This window comes from Otolemur garnettii, unplaced genomic scaffold (genome assembly GCF_000181295.1).
Source record: "Otolemur garnettii isolate 467f Iridium unplaced genomic scaffold, OtoGar3 scaffold00071, whole genome shotgun sequence".
Lineage (NCBI taxonomy): Eukaryota > Metazoa > Chordata > Mammalia > Primates > Galagidae > Otolemur > Otolemur garnettii.
In genome coordinates, this window is record NW_003852466.1 from 8,010,025 (window position 1) to 8,029,536 (window position 19,512).

Here is a 19,512-nt window from a genome sequence, read left to right on the forward strand (position 1 = left end):
GGGTAGAGTGCTGTGACATCACAGCTCACAGCAACCTCCAACTCCTGGGCTCAAGTGATTCTCCTGCCTCTGCCTCCCAAGTAGCTGGGACTATACCTGCCTGCCACAATGCCCAGCTGTTTTTTTGGTTGCAGCCATCATTGTTGTTTGGCAGGCCCGGACTAGATTCGAACCTGCCAGCTCAGGTGTATGTGGCTGGCACCTTAGCCGCAGCCAGGTGCTGAGCCTGGACAAATTTTAAAAATTGTTTTTTTATTTGTTAATATGAAGGTTCCTTGAAAGTAGATGCTATCAAAATTATGTGCAAGTAGAATATAAGACCGTGTGACCATGAGACTGGGTTAGCATGTACCTTTGTAGTTAAGTTGTTTAAAGAAGATGTAGTAGGCCTGGTACAGTGGCTTATGCTGTAATCCTAACACTCTGGGAGGCCAGGGCAGGTAGATTGCTTGAGCTTAGATGTTCAAGACCAACCTGAGCAAGAGCAAGACCCCATCTCCACTAAAAATAGAAAAACTAGGTGGGCATTTTGGTGGGCACATGTAGTCCCAGCTACTCAGGAGGCTGTGATGGGAGAATCCCTTGAGACCATGAGTTTGAGGTTGCTTTGAGCTATGACACCACAGCATCTACCCCTGGTGACAGAGTAAGACTTCATCTCCTATTATACTATTGGAAATAGTGTAATAAGATATAAATACAATCTCTTTTTAATCTATTTTTTGACAGAACAAAATTTTGCCACTGAAACATCATACAACTCTTCTTTCCTTTTATTTTTACTATACTCATTGGTGGAGTTTTGCTGAAGAAATCACTCATTTCTGAAAGCTAAGTGTGCAGGTGAAGGAACTATATCTTTTGCATACCTATATTTCTTATATTGATATTTAACATTTTCATTTATATACACATACATATATTTTATCTACACACACATTTAACATTAACCTTTGATGTATTTTCTTCTTAAGGGACTGTGTGTAGCTCCTCAGTACCAACCATTTCATTTTGGGAGTAAATGTGTACAATATGTTCTTAATGATGATCATACTGGATACATTTCCATCTCATAATTTCAATTATTTTCAACCTTTATACTAACAGTTGACTTCTTCTTTAGCCTCTTTAATCAAGTTTGCCAAGTTATCTGGCTTCACCCAAGTAGTGTTATTTCTATAGAGGCCTTCAGCATAGAGAGAATACACAGATATGTCATGATTTGAAAGAAATTCATTTCAGAGAGTCACGTCAATGTTTTATAGAACTACTGAACTCCTCTGAAGCACTGTGGAATAAAATGTATGAGAAATACAGTATTTGTAATTAGATTTTAATGAATTGCCTTGTTAATCCATACACTGTATGCATGTTGCAACATTTTCTAGTGTTAATTAGTGTGCTTGATGATCATATTTACTTTCTGATCTACACACTGATTAAGCATTGTCCATACATTGGAGCTGGAGACAAGATCAATCCATAAAGTAGTACCTAGTCATCTAGCTGGGGACTCAAATGCAAATAGATCAACTTATGTAAAATTAAATTAGTTCTAATAGAACCCATTTTGCCTAAGCAGCTAGTGTCACATTGTAAAGTGTTCTCTTGTTGTAAGAAATAAAGGGCTTCTGTTGACAGATCCTTAGACCTCTTTAAAAGCTCAAAGAACACAGTGCATGTGATGCTAGAGCTGAACTGTAACCCTTGACATGGGAACTGTAGAGTATTTTGACTTAACTCATCCTATTGTTCTCTAGAAATGCAACCCATTATGCCATCTGGGGAGTGAGCACTGGGTTTCAAAAGGCTTTTTATTAAAATCTCCTGTGAATTACAACTTTTGTAAATTTTCTCCTATGTTGAAATTCTCCAGATAATTTCTTTTGTAAAATTCAAATTCAATTTATTCTAATACTGACTGCGTGTTCATAGAAACTGGGCTCAGCCTGTGAGTCCCAGCTTAGCCTTCAGCTCAGGGGAGCATCAGTGGATGCCAGAAACTGGTATCAGGTTGTAGCTGAACACAGATGTGGACATTCTATTAGTAGTTCAGATGGACTTTTGGCTCTTTTCAAAATCTTCCCAATCTTTTTATCATACGCATATAGTCTTCAAAATATATGTTGTGTTAGGAACACTTAATGTGAGACCTACCCACTTAGCAGATTTTTAAGTGCATCATTGTTCACTCTAGTATGTCCTACAGCACATCTCCAGAGCTTCCTTCATGTCGCTGAACTCAAGCTTTATGCCCGGTGATTAGTAACTTCCCATTTCTCCCTCCCTGCTGCTAACCAGCATTCCAGTCTTAGATCCTATGTATTCGACTATTGTAGATAACCTCACATAGTGGATGCACACGTTGTATTTGTCTTTCTGTGCCTGGCTTATTTGACTTAGCATAATATCCTATAGGTTCATCCATGTTGTCCACATTGTACAGTTGACTTCTTTTTTAAGGATGAATGGTATTTCATTGATGGCATACACCATATTTCTTTTCTTTTTAAAAATTTCATGTTAATTTGAGTGTACAAAGAAATAGATTATAATGTTTGCATTTGTTAAGAGTCCCTCATATAATTGTGTCTTGCCCTCAAGAGGTGTGTCATATACACTAACATTGTTCCCATTAAGGGGGAGCACACCCATCCATCTCCCCTTTCCCTACTCTGTTGTCCCCCCTTCCCTCACCTTGAATTGATTTGAATTTTTGCCTTATGTGGGCATATATTAGATCATCTACCGGCTTCATATTAGTATTGAATATATTGGATTCTTGCTCCTCCATTCTTGTGATAGTTTACTAAGAAGAATGTGCTTCACCTCCATGCAGGTTAATACAAAAGATGTAAAGTTTCTATCTTTTTTAATGGCTGAATAGTATTTCCTGGATTGGTGGGCATTTACATTGTTTCCACATTTTGGAGATTACAAAGTAAGCTGCTATAAACAGTCTAGTGCAAATGTCCATATGATAAAATGATTTTTTTTCCTCTGCGTGGATGCCTAGTAATGGGATTACAGGATCAAATGAGAAGTATAATTTGAGTTCTTTGAAGATTCTCCATACTTCTTTCCAAAAGACTGTATGAGTTTGCAGTCCCACCAACAGTATAAAAGTGTTCCCTTCTCTCCACATCTGCAGGTTTGAGACTTTGTGGTGTGGGCTGTTTTCACTAGGGTTAGGTGATATCTCAGGGTGCTTTTGATTTACACTGCTCTGATGATTAGGAACAATGGGTATTTTTTCAAATGTTTGTTAGCCACTTGTCTGGCTCTGAGAAGATTCTCTTCACACCTCTTGCCCAGCGGTAAATGGGATTGTTATCTCTTTTTTTTGTTGAGTAATTTGAGTTCTCTGTAGATTCTAATTATCAACTATTCTAAAATTCCTGCCCTACAAACATCTTTCCCATTCTGAAGGATATCTTTTGGCTTTGCTTGTTTCTTAGCTGTGTAGAGGCTTTTCAGCTAAGTCCCATTTGTTTATTTTTGTTGTTGCTGCAGTCCCACTGAAGTCTTCATTAAGTCTTTCCCCAGTCCGACATCAATCAAGAGTTTTCTCCACACTTTCTTCTGAGATTTTTATCATTTCACATCTTAGATTTAAATCTTTTATCCCTCATGAGTCTATTTTTGTAAGTGGTGAAATGTGCAGGTCCAGTTTCAGTCTTTTACATGTGGTTATCCAGTCCTCCCAGCACCACTGGTTGAATAGGGATTCTTTACCCCATTTTATGCTTTTGTTTGGTTTATCAAAGGTCAGATTGCAACTACAGACTGGTTTAATCTCTTGGTTTTGTGTTCAGTTTCATATGTCTATGTCTGTACTTTTATGCCAATACTATGCCGTTTGATCACTGTGTACTTGTAATAGAATCTGAAGTCTGGTAGAGTATTACCCCAGCTTTGTTTTTATTTCTAAGACTTGCCTTGGCTATGTGGGTTTCTTTTTTCTGGTTCCACACAAAAGAAAGTACTATTTTTTCCAGTTCTTCAAAGTAGGGTGTTGGTATTTTAATGGGAATTTCACTGATTCTGTAGATTGCTTTGGGAAGAGTGGACATTTTAATAATGTTGATTCTTCCCAGTCAAGAGCATGATATGTTCTGTCATTTGTTAATGTCTTCTGCTGTTTCTTTTCTTAGGGTTTCATATTCTCTTTGTAGAGATCCTTTACTTCTTTTGTTAGGGACATTCCCAAGTATGTCATTTTCTTTGATGCTACTGTGAAGGGAATTGTGTCCTTGATTTGCTTCTCAACTTGGCTGTTGTTGGCATATACAAAAGCTACTGATTTGAGGATATTGATTTTATAACCCTGAGATGTTACTTTATTTCCTGATCACTCCCAGGAGTCTTGTGCTTGAGTCTCTGGAGTTTTCTAAGTATAAGATCATATTTCAGCAAAGAGTGAGAGTTGACTTCTTCTGCCCCCATTTAGATGCCTTTTATTTCCTTCTCTTATCTGATTGCATTGGCTAGAACTTCCAGAACTATGTTCAATAGTAGTGGTGATAGTAGGTATCCTTGTCTGGTTTTAGTTCTAAGTGGAAAAACTTTCACTTTTACTCCATTCAGTATGATGTTAGCTGTGAGTTTGTCACAGATACCTTCAATGAGCTTAAGAAATGTGCCACCTATGCCTATTTTCTTAAATATTCTTGTTAGAAAAAGATGCTGAATTTTATCTTTTTCTGCAAATATTGAGAGGATCATATGGCCTTTGTTTTTGCTTCTATTGATACTTCAATTACATTTATGGCTTTGAATATGTTAAAGCAGTCTTGCATCCCTGGCATGAAGCCTACTGGATGGTGATGTGTAACTTTTTTAATGCATAGCCATATTCTATTAGCTAAGATTTTGATTGTACTTTTGCATTGATACTAATAAGTGAAATTGGTCTGTAGTTCTCCTTTTTCGTTGGGTCCTTTCCTGGTTTTAGAATCAGGGTGATGTTTGCTTCATGGAATATGTTAGGGAAGGTTCCTTCCTTCTCAGTGTTTTGGAATAGGTTTTGCAATATAGGTACAAGTTCATCTTTGAAGGTTTGATAGAATTCTGGTGTGAAACCATCTTGTCCAGGGCTTTTTGTTGTTGTTGTTGGAAGCTTTTTTATTGTTTCTTCAATCACAGTGCTTGATATTGGTCTGTTCCATAAATCTATTTCTTCCTGGTTAAGTCTAGGGACACAGTGTAATTCCAGGTATTGGGCCATTTACTCCACATGGCCAAACTTCTGGGCATAGAGTTTTTTAAATTAGTCAGAAATAATCTCTTGTATTTCTGTGGTATTAGTTGTTATTTCCCCCTTTTCATTTCTAATTGTGGTTATTAAGGATTTTACTTTTCTGTTTCTAGTTAATCTGGCTAGGGGTGTATCAATTTTATTTATTGTTTTGAAGAACCAACTTTTTGTTTCATTAATTTTCTGAATGATTCTTTTGTTTTAAATTTCATTCATTTCTGATTTAATTTTGGTTATTTCTTTTCTTCTGTTAGATTGAGAATGGTTTGCTTGTCCCTTTCCATTTCTTTAAGATAATTCTTTAGGTTATTGATGTGCTCTCTTTGTTTTTCATATCTAGGCATCTAATGTGATACATTTCCCTCTTAGGACTGCTTTTGCAGCATTCCACAGGTTTTGGTGGCTTATGTCTTCATTGTTGTTATGTTTGAGGAAGTTAATGATTTCCTTATTTATTTCCATCTGTCATTCAGCATAAGGTTGTTTAGTTTCCATGCCTTTGTGTGGGGAGGAAAATTTTTGCTGGAGTTGAGTTCCATCTTTATTGCCTTGTGGTGTGAAAAGATACAGGTATAGTTTCAACTATTTTGATTTTGTTGAGGTTTTATTTGTATCCTAGGATATGATCTATTTTAGAGAATGTTCCATAGGCTGATGAGGAGAACATATGTTCCTTAGCTTTGTGATGGTGTGTTCTGTATGTCTATGAAGCCCAGTTGTTCTGGGGTCACATTTAAGTCCTCTATATCTTTAGTTTTTGTTTAGAGGATTAGTCCTGCTCTGTCAGAGGGATATTAAAATCCTCACCTATTATGGTATTATAGGATACAATATTGCTCAGATCAATCAAGGTCTGTATCAATAAATCTGAGAGCATTTATGTTGGGTGCTTAAATATTTAGAATTGAAATTTCCTCTTGTTGTAATGTTCCTTTGAGCAGTATGAAGTGACCATATTTGTCTTTCTTGACTTTAGTTGCTTTTAACCCACTTGTGTATGAAAATAAGATTGCAACCCCTCCTTTCTGATTTCTATTTGCCTGAAATATTGTTTTCCAATCCTTCACCCTGAGTGTTGCTTTGTCCTTTGAGGCTAGATATGTTTCCTGGAGATAGCATACAGATGACTTGTGCTTTTTTATCCAACCAGCCAGCCTGTGCCTCTTTAGTGGGGAATTCAAGACATTTGTATTTATTGAGAAAATTGACAAGTGTGGTAGAGTTCTGTTTATCTTATTTTGTGAAAGTCTGTTGCTTACTTTTATCTTTTGTGTCATTGTGAAAGCTGTTTTGTCCTTTTAGTTTCTGGGTGTTTAGTTTTCTGGTGGTCCATTGTGATGGTCAGTGTGGAGAATAGTTCTAAGTATTTCCTGTAGTGCTGGTCTTGTTCCTTAATGTTTGCATATCACTAAAAGATTTCATTTCTCCATCAATTTTAAAGCTTAGTTTAGCAGGATATAGAATTCTGGGCTGAAAATTGTTAAGAAGGTTAAAAGTAGATGACCATTCTTTTCTGTCTCAAAAAGTTTCAGCTGAGAAGTCCTCTGTTACTATAATAAATTTGCCACTGTAGGTCAATTGGTGTTTACTCCTTTATACTTGTAGAATTTTCTCTTTCATCTTGACTTTGGACGGGTTCATGACAATGTATCTTGGAGAAGCTCTGTTTGAGTTGAGATGACCCAGGGTTTGTTATCCCTTTAGCAGGAGTGTGTCAGAATCTTTGATGATACTTGGGAAATTTTCATTTACAATATCCTCCAGTAGGGCTTCCATTCCTTTGGGATGATCTTCTTCTCCTTCAAGGATACCCATAATTCATATGTTTGAATGCTTCATGAAGTCTCACAATTCTGAGTGAATGTTCTGTTTTCTCTTTCTTCTTTCCTGCCTCTTTAACTGCCTGTGTTGGCAGAAGAGCTTTATCCTGTAGCTCTGAGATTCTTTCTTCTCCGTGGTCTAATCTGTTATTTGTACTTTCTACTGTATCTTTAACTTCCCTAATTGACTCCTTCGATTCCTTAAGCACTGATGTATTCTTTCTATATTCTTCATATCTTGTATCTCATATTTTGTTCTGTTTTTGTATTTCCTTTTGGTTATTTTCCACTTTCTTGGCAATTTCTTTCATTGTTTTTACCATCCACATTTTAAATTCCATATCTGTCATTTCCATCATTTCTTTATAGGTAGAAACCTCTGTGGTAGCTACCTCATGATCTCTTTGAGGAGTTTCTCTGTTCTGATTTTTCATGTTGCCAGGATTTTTCTTTTAGTTCCTCCTCATGAGTGTTTTCTTCTTGTCTGCTTCCTTCTTCTACTTTTTCCTTTCACTTATTTCTTCTCTTTAAATTATCTTGTCTCTATGCTTAGGTGATGAAGGGTCCTTTTGGTATAGGGCCAAAAAGGAAGAGAAGAGTGAATAACGAGAAGGGAGGAAAGAAAGAAAAAGAGAAAAGGGAAAGAAAAGGGGGAGAGATAAAAGTAACTGTTGACAAAAAGAGAGAAGAAGAATAGAAAGAGAGAAAAGTAATAGTGGTTCTAAGTAGGGTGCTTTGACCTACACCTGCAATTCCTGGCATCTGAGGGGACTAAGATGGGTGGGTCCCTCAAGGTAAGGCACTCCTTATCAGCCTGAGCAAAAACAAGACCTCACTTCCACCAAAAGAGAAACAAACTTATCAATATGTTGCAGTGAAGACTTACCAGTAGTATCCTTGCCAAGGCCAATTCCAGAAGGAACACCCTAGCTGGGTATGGTGGCTCACACCTGTAATCCTAGCATTCTAGGAGGCCAAGGCAGGTAGATTACCTGAACTCACTGATTTGAGACCAGCCTGAGCAAGAGTGAGACCTGTCTCTAAAAATAGCCAGGTGTTGTAGTGGGCGCCTGCAGTCCCAGCTACTTGGGAGGCTGAGGTAAGAGAATTGCTTGAGTCTAAGAGTTTGAGGTTTCTGTGAGCTATGATGCCATGGCCTTCTACCGAGGGCAAGAAAGTGAGACAATGCCTCAAAAAAAAAAAAAAAAGGAACACCCTAGACCAGGTGTTCAAGGTCTCCTTGAACCAAGCCAATACTGTGTTGCCCCAGCCCAGAAATGCGACACAGATTGACAGAATAAACAGGTCAGAAAAAAAGAAATAATAATAATGATAAAAGTATATAAAAAGAAAATTGAAAATAAAATTGTGTAATATGTTAAAAAGGGGTGTACATTTTAGTTATTATTTGAGAAATTTATATGTGAAATATTAGAAAAGTAGAAAAATATATAAAGACAGAGAAAAGGAGTGAAATTAAAGGGAAAGAAGGAATAAAAAGGGTAGAAAAGCTGTAGCAAAAAAATGGAGCCATTATTATTGAAGGAAGTAAAAGTTGATAAATAAAAATACATCAAAACAAAACAAACAAACAAGGAAAAAACCTTAAGGGGGGAAAGTGTTTAAAAAAAAATGGGGAGTGGTGGTACCTGTGGCTCAGTGTGTAGGGCACCGGCCCCATATACTGAGGGTGGCGGGTTCATACTTGGCCCCAGTCAAACTGCAATAAAAAAATAGCTGGATGTTCTGGTGGGCACCTGTAGTCCCAGCTACTCAGGCTGAGGCAAGAGAATCACCAAAGCCCAGGAGTTAGAGGTTGCTGTGAGCTGTGATGCCATAGTACTTTACTGAGGGTGATAAAGTGAGACTCTGTCTCTAAAAAAAAAAAAAAAAAGAATAAAAGGAGGAGAAAAACTATAGCACAAATGGAGCCATTACTATTAAAGAAAGAAACAATGAAAAATTAAAAATACAAAAATAAAACAAAAAAGAAAGAAAAAATAACCTAGTGGGGGAAAATTAAAAAAAAATTGACAAAAATATATATGTATTGCAGCATATTGCCTAGACAACGTGTGATGTTCTGGGTTAGGAAATGTTAATCCTGACACTGATATGACTGTAAAAGATGGAGACTGAAAGCCAATATCTAGTTGCCAAGATGACCTGGTCCCATCTCCCTGATTTGTTTGCCCTCAATCCTTGCAGGGTTGGGATCCTGAGGTGCTAGTCAGCCTACTTAAGAGACACACCTTGATCTTTCCAATAAGTGCCCTTTGGCCACAAAATGGCTTTCTCAGAAAAGCAGTTCTCGTTTGTGTCTCCCCAAAGGTGGCTGCCCAGCTCAGCAGGTGTGTCAGAACAGGCCTGGCGCTAACAGCCCAGACAACTCTTCCACAATAGCAGAACCTGCCAGCAGCTGAATAAGGAGAGCTCCACTCCACCTGGTGGCTCACTAGCCACTGGATGTTATTTAAGATCACTCACTCACCCAAGGTGTCCCAAGGTTACTCTGACAAGTACACAGATTCCCCAAACACTGCCAGACTGGCCTCTGACTGAAACCTACCACTGAACTGTCGGCCTCTGCTGGCAGGCAAGCACTCGCTTTCTATGCTGGTTCTCTACTCTGTTAATCTCTTCATTGACTCCTGGAGTTTCCTGCTGCCTCTCTCTCTCCTGAACTGATGCCTTCAGGCAGGAAACCCTAGCTAGTGGTGGCTGGAGTCCTTTCTTCCTCATCTCACCACCAGCAGCTGCAAAGGAGATGTCTTTAGACTACCATCTTACTCCTCCACCCCTGGTCTTTTCCACCACATTTCTTTTGTCCATTCATCTGTTGATGGATGTTTAGGTTGTTTCTGCATCTTAGCTATTGTGAATAATGCTGCAGTGAACATAGGAGTGCTCTTTGATATCCTGATTGCAATTCTTATTATATTATAAATATCAGAATAAATAAATAAAGTTAGATTGTTGGATCATATGGTAGTTCTATTTTTAATATTTTGAGGAAGCACCATAATGTTTTCTATAATGGCTGTACCTATACTAATTTACATCCCCACTAACAGTGTATAAGTGTTCCCTTTTCTCCACATCTTTGCAACACTTCTCTTTTTTTCTTCTTCCTAATAGCTATCTCGACAGGTGTGAGCTGGTATCTCTTTGTTTTAATTTGCATTTCCCTAATGATTAGTGGTATTAAACATTTTTATACATCTGTTGGCCATTTGTATGTCTTTTTTGGAGAAATATCTGTTTAAGTTCTCAATCCATTTTTAAAAAAATAGGGTTATTGGTTTTTTGTTATTGAGTTGTAGAAGTTCCTTATGTATTTTGAAGATTAACCTCTTAGCAGATATATTTGGTTTCCAAATATTTTCTCCCATTCTGTAGGTTACAGTTGCACACTGTTGGTTGTTTTCTTTTTTGTGCAGAAGGTTTTAAGTTCAATGTACTTTCGTATATTTATTTTTGGTTTTGTTGCCTTTGGTATCATGTCCATAAAATCTCTGCCAAGATCAATTCCATAAAGATTTTCTCCTGTTTTCTTCCATGTTTGTAGGAATTTCACAGTTTCTGCTCTTCTCATTTTGAGTTTATCTGTGTGTGTGGTATAAGATAAAGGTCTTCAGATAGTATTTGGGTAATAAGTCATTTATTCAAAAATATATTAAATACTTCTCTGTCTTAATTTGTAATACCTCGGGCATTTCCTCTTTTTTTTTTCCTTCCATTTGTTGGCTATGTTACTGAAGTCAAGTTTAGCATTTAAGAAATTAATAGACCAAAAGTTTATTTTATCTTTCACAGCACTATCAAGGAAATATTTGTCCATTCATTTGTGTATTCCACAAATATTTGTCAAGTAGCTGCTGTTTGGTATCTTTAATTGTACTATGCACTATAGTTGTGTAAAAAAAAATAGTTACTATTTTCAGGGAGGTGATGACATTATGGGGAATATGTTAGGAAGGAAGATACATGACAAAAGAACAGTCTGAATGTCATTTGGAGGTGTGAACCATGCACCGTCACATGGAGGTGTGTGGAAGTGAACCTAAAAGGGAAATGTTATTATACCTTGGTATTCATTCATATGACTTCATAGGCGGTTTTCTGCAAAACCCTTAGACTTCATGATTCTATGAGCTGTGGGACAGTTGAGGAAGAGATATTAAGTGGTAGTATTATCTACTGGTCAGTCACTAGATACTAAGCATCACAGGGAATAGTGCCTTAATGAGATTTTAACAATACCCAATATCACCACTGACTCACTGTTGGAAAGGTGAGTGGAAGGACTCTCTTGCATTCATGGTGGTGGCATATGTTGATTCTACCATAGTGGAATGCAGTTGTAAGGGAGGCATCAAACACTTTAAATATGTTCATATACTTTGACATAATATATTTATTTCTGAAAATATTTTCTGAGATAACCCTAAATATAGAAAAAGTCTTAAAAATTTTATAACAGCTTTACTGAGTCATAATTCATATACCGTGAACTTCACCCACGTGAAGTGTGCAATTCAGTGGATTTTACTAAATTCCTAGATTGAGTTACAGCAGCAAAACTCTGTTGAACTGGGGTCCTTGTAGTATAACTTGACATCAGAAGTCTAAACTGAGGAACAGCACCGAAAAATCCTGGGGTGCCAACATCATACTGAATGGAGAAAAGTTGAAAGCATTTCCCCTAAGAATTAGAAGGAAAAAAACAGTGCCCACTGTCACCACTTCTGTGCAGCACAACGCAAGAAGGCCTACCCTGGGCAATCAGGTAATAGAAAGAAGTAAAGGGAATCCAAATTAGGAAAGAGAAGGTCAAACTATCCCTTGAATCTAGAAAACTTGAAAGACTCCACCAAAAGACTTTTAGAACTGATAAATTCAGTAAAGTCTCAGGTTACAAAATCATTATACACAAATCAGTAAACTTTCAATATACTAGTAACAGTCAAGCTCAGAGTCAAATCAAGAGCTCAATACTATTTACAATAGCTGCAAAAAAATTTAAATACCTATGAATATACCTAACCAAGGAGGTGAAAAATTGCAAACGACTAAACACTCATGAAAGTAATCAGAGATGACACAAATGAATGGAAAAACATCCCCTGCTCATGGATTGGAAGAATCAACATTGTCAAAATGTCCATATTGCCCAAAGTGATTTATAGATTCAGCATAATTCCCATGAAAATATGAATGGCATTTTTCACAGATCTAGAAATGATGATCCTAAACTTCATATAAAATGAAAAAGGATCCCAAATAATCAAAATAATCTTAAGCAAAAGGAATAAAATAATGTCATTTACAGCAACCTGGATGGAATTAGAACATATTATCCTCAGTGAAGTATATTTTTAAAAAGAACTTTCTTCTTTATTTGTTCTTTTAAACCATTGACTTATTTTAATTTTAAAAACTTTTAACTTTTTATTATGTTTTGTTTTTATAAGTCATTTTTAAAATTTCAGAGTAATTTAAGAGTATAAATGATTAGATTACATTGTTTGTGAAGTATCTTGAATGGGCAAACAACACACGTTCTCACTAATAAGTAGGAGCTAAACAATGGGTACATATGGTCATAAAGTGGTGCAAAGTAGCAGTCCCCAACTTTTCAGCACCAGGGACTGGTTTCATGAACGAAGATGGGCGCAAGGGTTTGAGGGATGGTTTTAGGATGATTCAAGCTTATTACACCTCCACCTCAGATCACCGGGCATTAGATTCTCATAAGTAGTTGGCAACCTACATCCCTCACATGCATGGTTTACAGTTGGATTCATGCTTCTATGAGGATCTAATGCTGCTACTGATCTGACAGGTGGCAGAGCTCAGGTGATAATGTGAGTGATGGGAAGTGGCTATAAATACAGATGAAGCTTCACTCATGCAGTTGCTGCTCACCTCCTGCTGTGTGGCCTTGTTCCTAACAGGCCCTGGACTGGTACTAATTCAGCCAGTGAGGGGCTGGGGACTATAGGTATAAGATATTGGAAACTAAGAAGAGAGAATGTTGGAAAAGAGTGAGGGAAAAATAAATCTTATCTATCAGGTAAAATACACACTGTTCTTGTGATATACACCCTAAAAACCCTGACTTCAGCATTATACAATTCATTTGTGCAGCAAGAACATTTGTATTTTGAAATAAAACATTTCAAGTATTTTTGAAATAATATTTTGAAATAAAAATTATAGAGAAAGAACCTTAGAAAATGAATAAAATGAAAAAGTGGAAAGACAAAAAAATAGCAACCCATTGTTTAAATGAAGAAATGACATGAATAGGAAATGTAAAGAAGAAATACAAGTGGCTAATTAACGTATGAAAACAAACTTAATCTAATGATAAAGGAAATGAAAATTGCACATAAAATGAGATTCTGTTGTCCCCCATTAGACTAGCCAAAATTAAAGCTGATAATCAACACAACTGGGTCCTCCAATTGGTGGAAGTAAAGGGTAAATTAGCATAGCCTTTTCAGGGAACAATTGGTGATAAATATTAAAAGATAAAATGCAGATATGAAAGAAAACATCCTTGTGCACTGCGAGGAGGATTGGAGAGTGGTCCCACCTGGCCTCAGTGCCGGGGTAGTTGCTCTTCTTCCGAGCAGCATGGTCTGCCATGATCTTCGTGGTGCCATGTGCCTGTAACTGGTGGCACTCACATAGCATTCACTCTCCCAGCAAGGGAACAGAAGCTCCTGCTCTGCATTCTTCAGCTACATCCCTGAACTCTTTTATATCCCCTAACTTAGCTTTTATTTCCTTTACTCTTCTTTAGAGTTCTAATATTCTTGTATTTCATGAATTCTTAAAAAGAGGAAGAAAGGAAAGGGGCGGGTGAGGCTGAAGAAGACTCTTCTCTGTTTCTGCAGCATCACTCACTTACCTGGAGAACGTGCCAGGCCTGAAGAATGAGATCTCTTCTGTATGTGCCCTGGTCTACTAGAGCCTTCAAGCCCTGCTTAGTCGGGAGCCAGGCTGGGCCTCTTTTGTCAGGTTTAGTGCAGCACATGAAGCACAGATGAAACTTGGGAGCTATTCTTTGAACATTAAGAGAACTGGGAAGGCCACTTGTGATTGCTGTCCGAGTGAACACTGGATTATGGGAGGCGAAGGTGGAGGAGGATTCATTTTAATGTACAGACATTCACCCTTGACCAAGCTGCTCTCTGATATCGCTCAGTATTTGAATTTTGCCCTGGCCAGCAAACTCATCATGATGCATTCTTTTTTTTTTACTTTGTGAGACCAAGTCTTACTCTCTCACCCTGGATAGAGTGCTATAGTGTCATAGCTCACAGCAAACTTAAACTCCCAGGTTCAAGCAATCCTGTTGCTTCAGCCTCCCAAGTAGCTATGACTACAGGTGCCACCACTACACCTGGCTAATTTTTCTATTTTTTGTAGAGACTAAGTCTTGCTCTTGCTCAGGCTGGTCTTGAACTCCTAAGCTCAAGCAATCCACCCACCTCGGCCTCCCAGAGTGCTAGGATTACAGGCGTGAGCCACCATGCCCAGCCCATGATGCATTCTTCATGTGTTCTATTCTCCCCAAAGGGAACTTACTGATGAGGATGAAGAAATAACAATAAGTCACCAAGTTCATACTTTGAAGTGACTATGATCATCACACTTAGTTTCTTGCCAGTTTCCTTTTAATCTGCCTCTGCTCTCAAATGTCTACCCCCGATGAATTAGATGATGAGATGAAAGTGGGACTAAGCCTGACAGCTGTGTTACCTCTGGACTCCTAGGCGAAGTGTGCTGTCACGAATTCTCTGCTTAACTTATGTGTGCAGCAGAGAAAGTGTGCACGCCTGTTGTATGTAAGTCCAGGCTGCATAGTAATTATTCTGCTATGTTTTTTTGGCTAGTTAATAGTAGGCATGTATTTTCCCACTCAATTATAAAGTTCTTGGAGATGTGGAAGTTTTAATACTCCATCTTCCGAGGACACCATCAGCTTTGAATCTCTCTACAGGGGAACTTGGGGGGTGTTGTTTGTTTTTAAATTATCTCTGAGTTTGAAAGAAAATCAGTGGTTTTGCTCCCCATTGCTACTTCAAACTTACTTCTTCCCTCATGAATTTTCTAAAAGCTCCTATTCTCTTAGCAGCTCTGACTGCTCCTTGCTGCTCTTCACACATGTTCACAGATGGCTGTGGGCCGAGCCCTGCACCCTCTTCACCACTCCCAATACTCCCCCAATACTCCCAGCAGCACAGTTGCCCACCTCATATCTGGCCTCTCATCTCTCAGCTGCCTCATCTCCAAGGGTCTTTTCAGCTAAACCCCCTCAGGGCTTATCCCCATTTCATAGCTGTGACCTTATCATCACCAATCATTGAATCATCTAGAAGGCTCCATTTCAAGAATCCCCTCCTTTGTGATTACTTCCCCTCCTTTCGAGGCACAGATGCCCACAGGTTAGCATTACATCTCATTGGAACCACCCCCACTGACCCTTCTGTTGTATTCACCTGCTTAAGGCAAAATCCTCCTTTCCCTGGCTCTGCACTTGCACAGAGGCTGGGGAGGGAAGAGCAGCTTCTATCTCCCCGGCTTCCCAAGCCATCAGCACTTTCTGTCTGTCCTAAGTTATAGTGGCAGGTACAAAGTCTGCTACCCTTCCCCCCTAGAATCTGCCTGCCACCCTGAATCTTCACACTTCCCTCATGAGTGCTATGGATTCCACACCCAAGCGCTCATCAAAGCTTCACTGCTGCTTCCTCCCCTCCACTTCAGCAACAATTGGTCCTTCTTTGCTGTACAATTGCCATGAGCACAAATCAACATCTCAAGTTTAAAGAATCATTTCCCTGACCCTGTCTCCAAGTGCATTTATGTCCTTGTCACTTGGCCCATTGTCACAGTAACACATCTGGAAATGTCCATCATTGCCCAAGTGTCCACCACTGTGCATCATGTTTCTCTTCTGTCCACTTCAGTCTGTCCTTGCTGTTCCTAAACCTGCTCTTGTGTGGTCACTATTGACCAGGTTGCAAGTTCAGTGCTCTTTTCATCCTTAACCTATTTGACTTCTGGCTGGCATTTAATACAGTTGGCCATACGTTGTTTCTTAAGAAACTTCCTTGATAGCTGTGTCACCTGCTTGGTCCCCCCTGCTGGCCTCTCCTCTTGTATTTGTCCCTGATCACAGGCTTGTTGTTGGTGCAGCCCTTGGATTTCTGCTTTGCTCTAGCTGTAGCCTCCCTGTGTGCTCTTAACTAGCTGCTTTGGCTTTAAATACCACGTATTAGCTAAGTGGCTATAACACCCAAATGTATATGTTCTCAATGGAACTTTCCACTAAAGACCAGAATTATTCCAGTGAGTATCTTAATTTTAACATAGAGGTTAAAGGAGAGGTCTCTAAAGGAGAGCTCCATTTCCCTACCAACCAAGACTTATTTATATTTCTCTCTGTCATTAAATGAAATACATTCCATGCAGTTGTTTAAGCCCCCCAAAAGAAGTGTTTATCTCACTGCCAAGAAATCCTATGGATTCTCCCTCAAAACTATCTCCTGAATCTATGTTTCTCCATCTCCACAGCTACCCTTCCAGAATGAAAGCTGCCCATGGCTGCCTGCATTATGTCAACAGCATTTTATTAGTCTGCTTGCTTGCCCTGTGTCTTCCTTCAATTCATTCTCCATATAGTAACTAGAGTGATCTACAAGTAGAAGTCAAATTGTGTCTCTCCTCTAGTCAGAGCCTTCCAGCAACATCACACTTCACCTTCAGTAAATCTGAACTCCCTTGTCACAGCCCTAGACCCCGACTCAGAGAGCCTTTCCCAGCTCTCAGATCTCATTCCCTGTTCTCTCCTTGTTTATGCTATTCCACTGTAGGCTTTTCATGTTTTCTTTCAAACATACCAGGCTCTTGGTCTCCAACAAGGCTTTTGCACTTGGCTTGTCCTCTATGCAGGGCTCTCTGCCCTGACATCTTAAGTCTTTCAAGTTACAAGTGACACTTGTATCATGAATCCCACCCTTCCCCAGCCCTGATTAGATTCATCAAGATGATGTCTGTCATTTACAGACACCATCTTGTACTTTCTTGTATTCCTGCTTATTCTGGAATTAAGGCTCCTTGTCTTGTTCTTTACTGGGAGACCAGAGAAAAGCATCTGGGCCCAGTGCAAGAAGAGTTTCCTGGAAAATCAATACTTATAGGTGATAATTTGCACACGTCTCTAATGTTGGAAGGCCAGCTTCTCACAATTCCCCTAAGCCAGACTCTTTCCTCTAAGCTGTATCTTAACTCTTAGAACATCTAGATTTAATCTTAATGTACTTCAGTTTGGTTTTTCACTTTCAAACATACTCTTGACTATTACTTCATTTCTTGTACTCAAAATAAATGTTATGTGTTCATCAGCACTCTTGTTTACAGAAGTAATTGTGACTTGAACCACAGGGGGAAAAGTTAGGTCTTGAGGGAAGGGCAGGAGGGTATCTGGGTAGGAATGATTAAAACCAGGAGTTTTATCCCATAAGTGTCTCAGGTCTGGATCTCTGTCTTTTTTTCATGTGCATGTTTCCTTCCTGCTACAATCTATTTCTTCTGTGTCACTGGAGACACAGAGTTAACAGCTTCAGACTTATATCTTAGCCACCCAAGAAAGACTGAGGCTTGGTTTCTCTGAGCTAAAATTGAAAAATCTTAGAGAAATGTTTTAATTAGCTACTATGGCTCATTTGTAAAACCTGGGTATATGAAATATAATGATTTTCAATGATTCCTACATTCGACCCATCAGTAAGAGGAAGGCATCTCAGAGGTTTAAAAGAAATGTTCCCCATAAGAAGGTGACCATTCCAGGCAGACAACACAGTACATGCTTCAGTGTACACAACACTGGAGCCTTGTTCTTTTGTCTTTGGCTAGGGTGAGGTCAGACCAGCTCTCTGTGTCGGGACTTGAGGTGGCAGCTATGGGCGGGGGGGGGGCACCTCTGCCCCTAACCTCTCAAGAGACATGATATTTTATACCTTTAGGAATTCATATCTTAGTCTATTCTTCTTGAAGTTCATCTCAAGAATAGATATATGAAAAGGAGGAGAGAAAATTGGACTGATTGTAGCTTGTCTTAGAGACTAGAAATTCCATTAATAATCCTTGAGAACACCTTGGTTTTGGTTTTAGATTTTGGGTTGTGTTTTTTTGATCTCATCTGTACCCTATGCCTTTCATTTATTTTTTTCAATTAAAAAATTCAAAACTAAGATACAAAGCATACTCTAATTTCATATATTGTTTTACTACCAAGGCTTGGCTTTTTTTTTGACTTGACATAGTGGTTAAGAGATTAGTCTATTTGGCCAAACATTTTCTTATTCAATCTAAATCTCAATTCCTTTGTCTGTACTTCAGAGATTGTCACACATACTTCTCAGTGTTTTGTGAAAATTAAATAACATTAGGAAAACCAATAATTAGCACAGTGCCTGGGCCACTAAGTATTTAATGGATATTTATTATTGTTTGTAGTAATATGATTATTACTACAGAAAAAGTTAATAATGTTTACTTCTAATATAATTTATTGGGGTATTATATAGTAACAATAGCTCCATACTATTGATGACAATATACTAGAGCATGAAATTAAACATAATAAACCAGAATAGATATATGCATCCCCATATTTAAATCTCTGTTGGATTAGAGATATGGAAGTTACTGTAGCTTATACATTTATAAGCAATCAAAACATTAGCAATTAAAAAGCTAAAAATATCCAGAGCACTGACACCACCAAATGCTAGGGAGGATGTCCAGCAAGAGGACATTTTGTTAATTGCTAGTGTGAATGTAAAATGCTAAAAGTTTGGTAGTGTCTTATAAAACTAAACATATTCTACCATGTGATCCAGGAATCACTCTCCTTGGTATTTACCCAAAGGAGTTGAAAACTTATGTCCACACAAAAGCCTGTACACTTTTATAGCAGCTGTATTTATAAAGACTAAAACTTGGAAATAACCAAGTTGTCCTCCAGTATGTGAGTATATAAGCTCTATTACATTTAGAAAATGGAATATTATTCCGCACTAAGAAGAAATGAATTATCAAGGCATGAAAAAACATGGAGGAATGTTTAATGCATATCACTAAATGAAAGAAGCCAATCTGAAAAGAATACATACCATGATTCCAACTATATAACGTTCTGGAAAGGCCAAAACTATAAATATGGCAAAAGAAAAGTCAGTGCTTGCTAGGGGTTGGGGGGTTGGGGGGATGAATAGTTAGAATCAGAGGATTTTTAATGCTGTGGAACTACTCTGTACTTTAATAATGTATATGTGCCATTATATATTTGTGGAAACTAATATAGCACCAAAAGTGAGCACTAATATAAACAATGGACTTTGAGTAATAATGAACTGT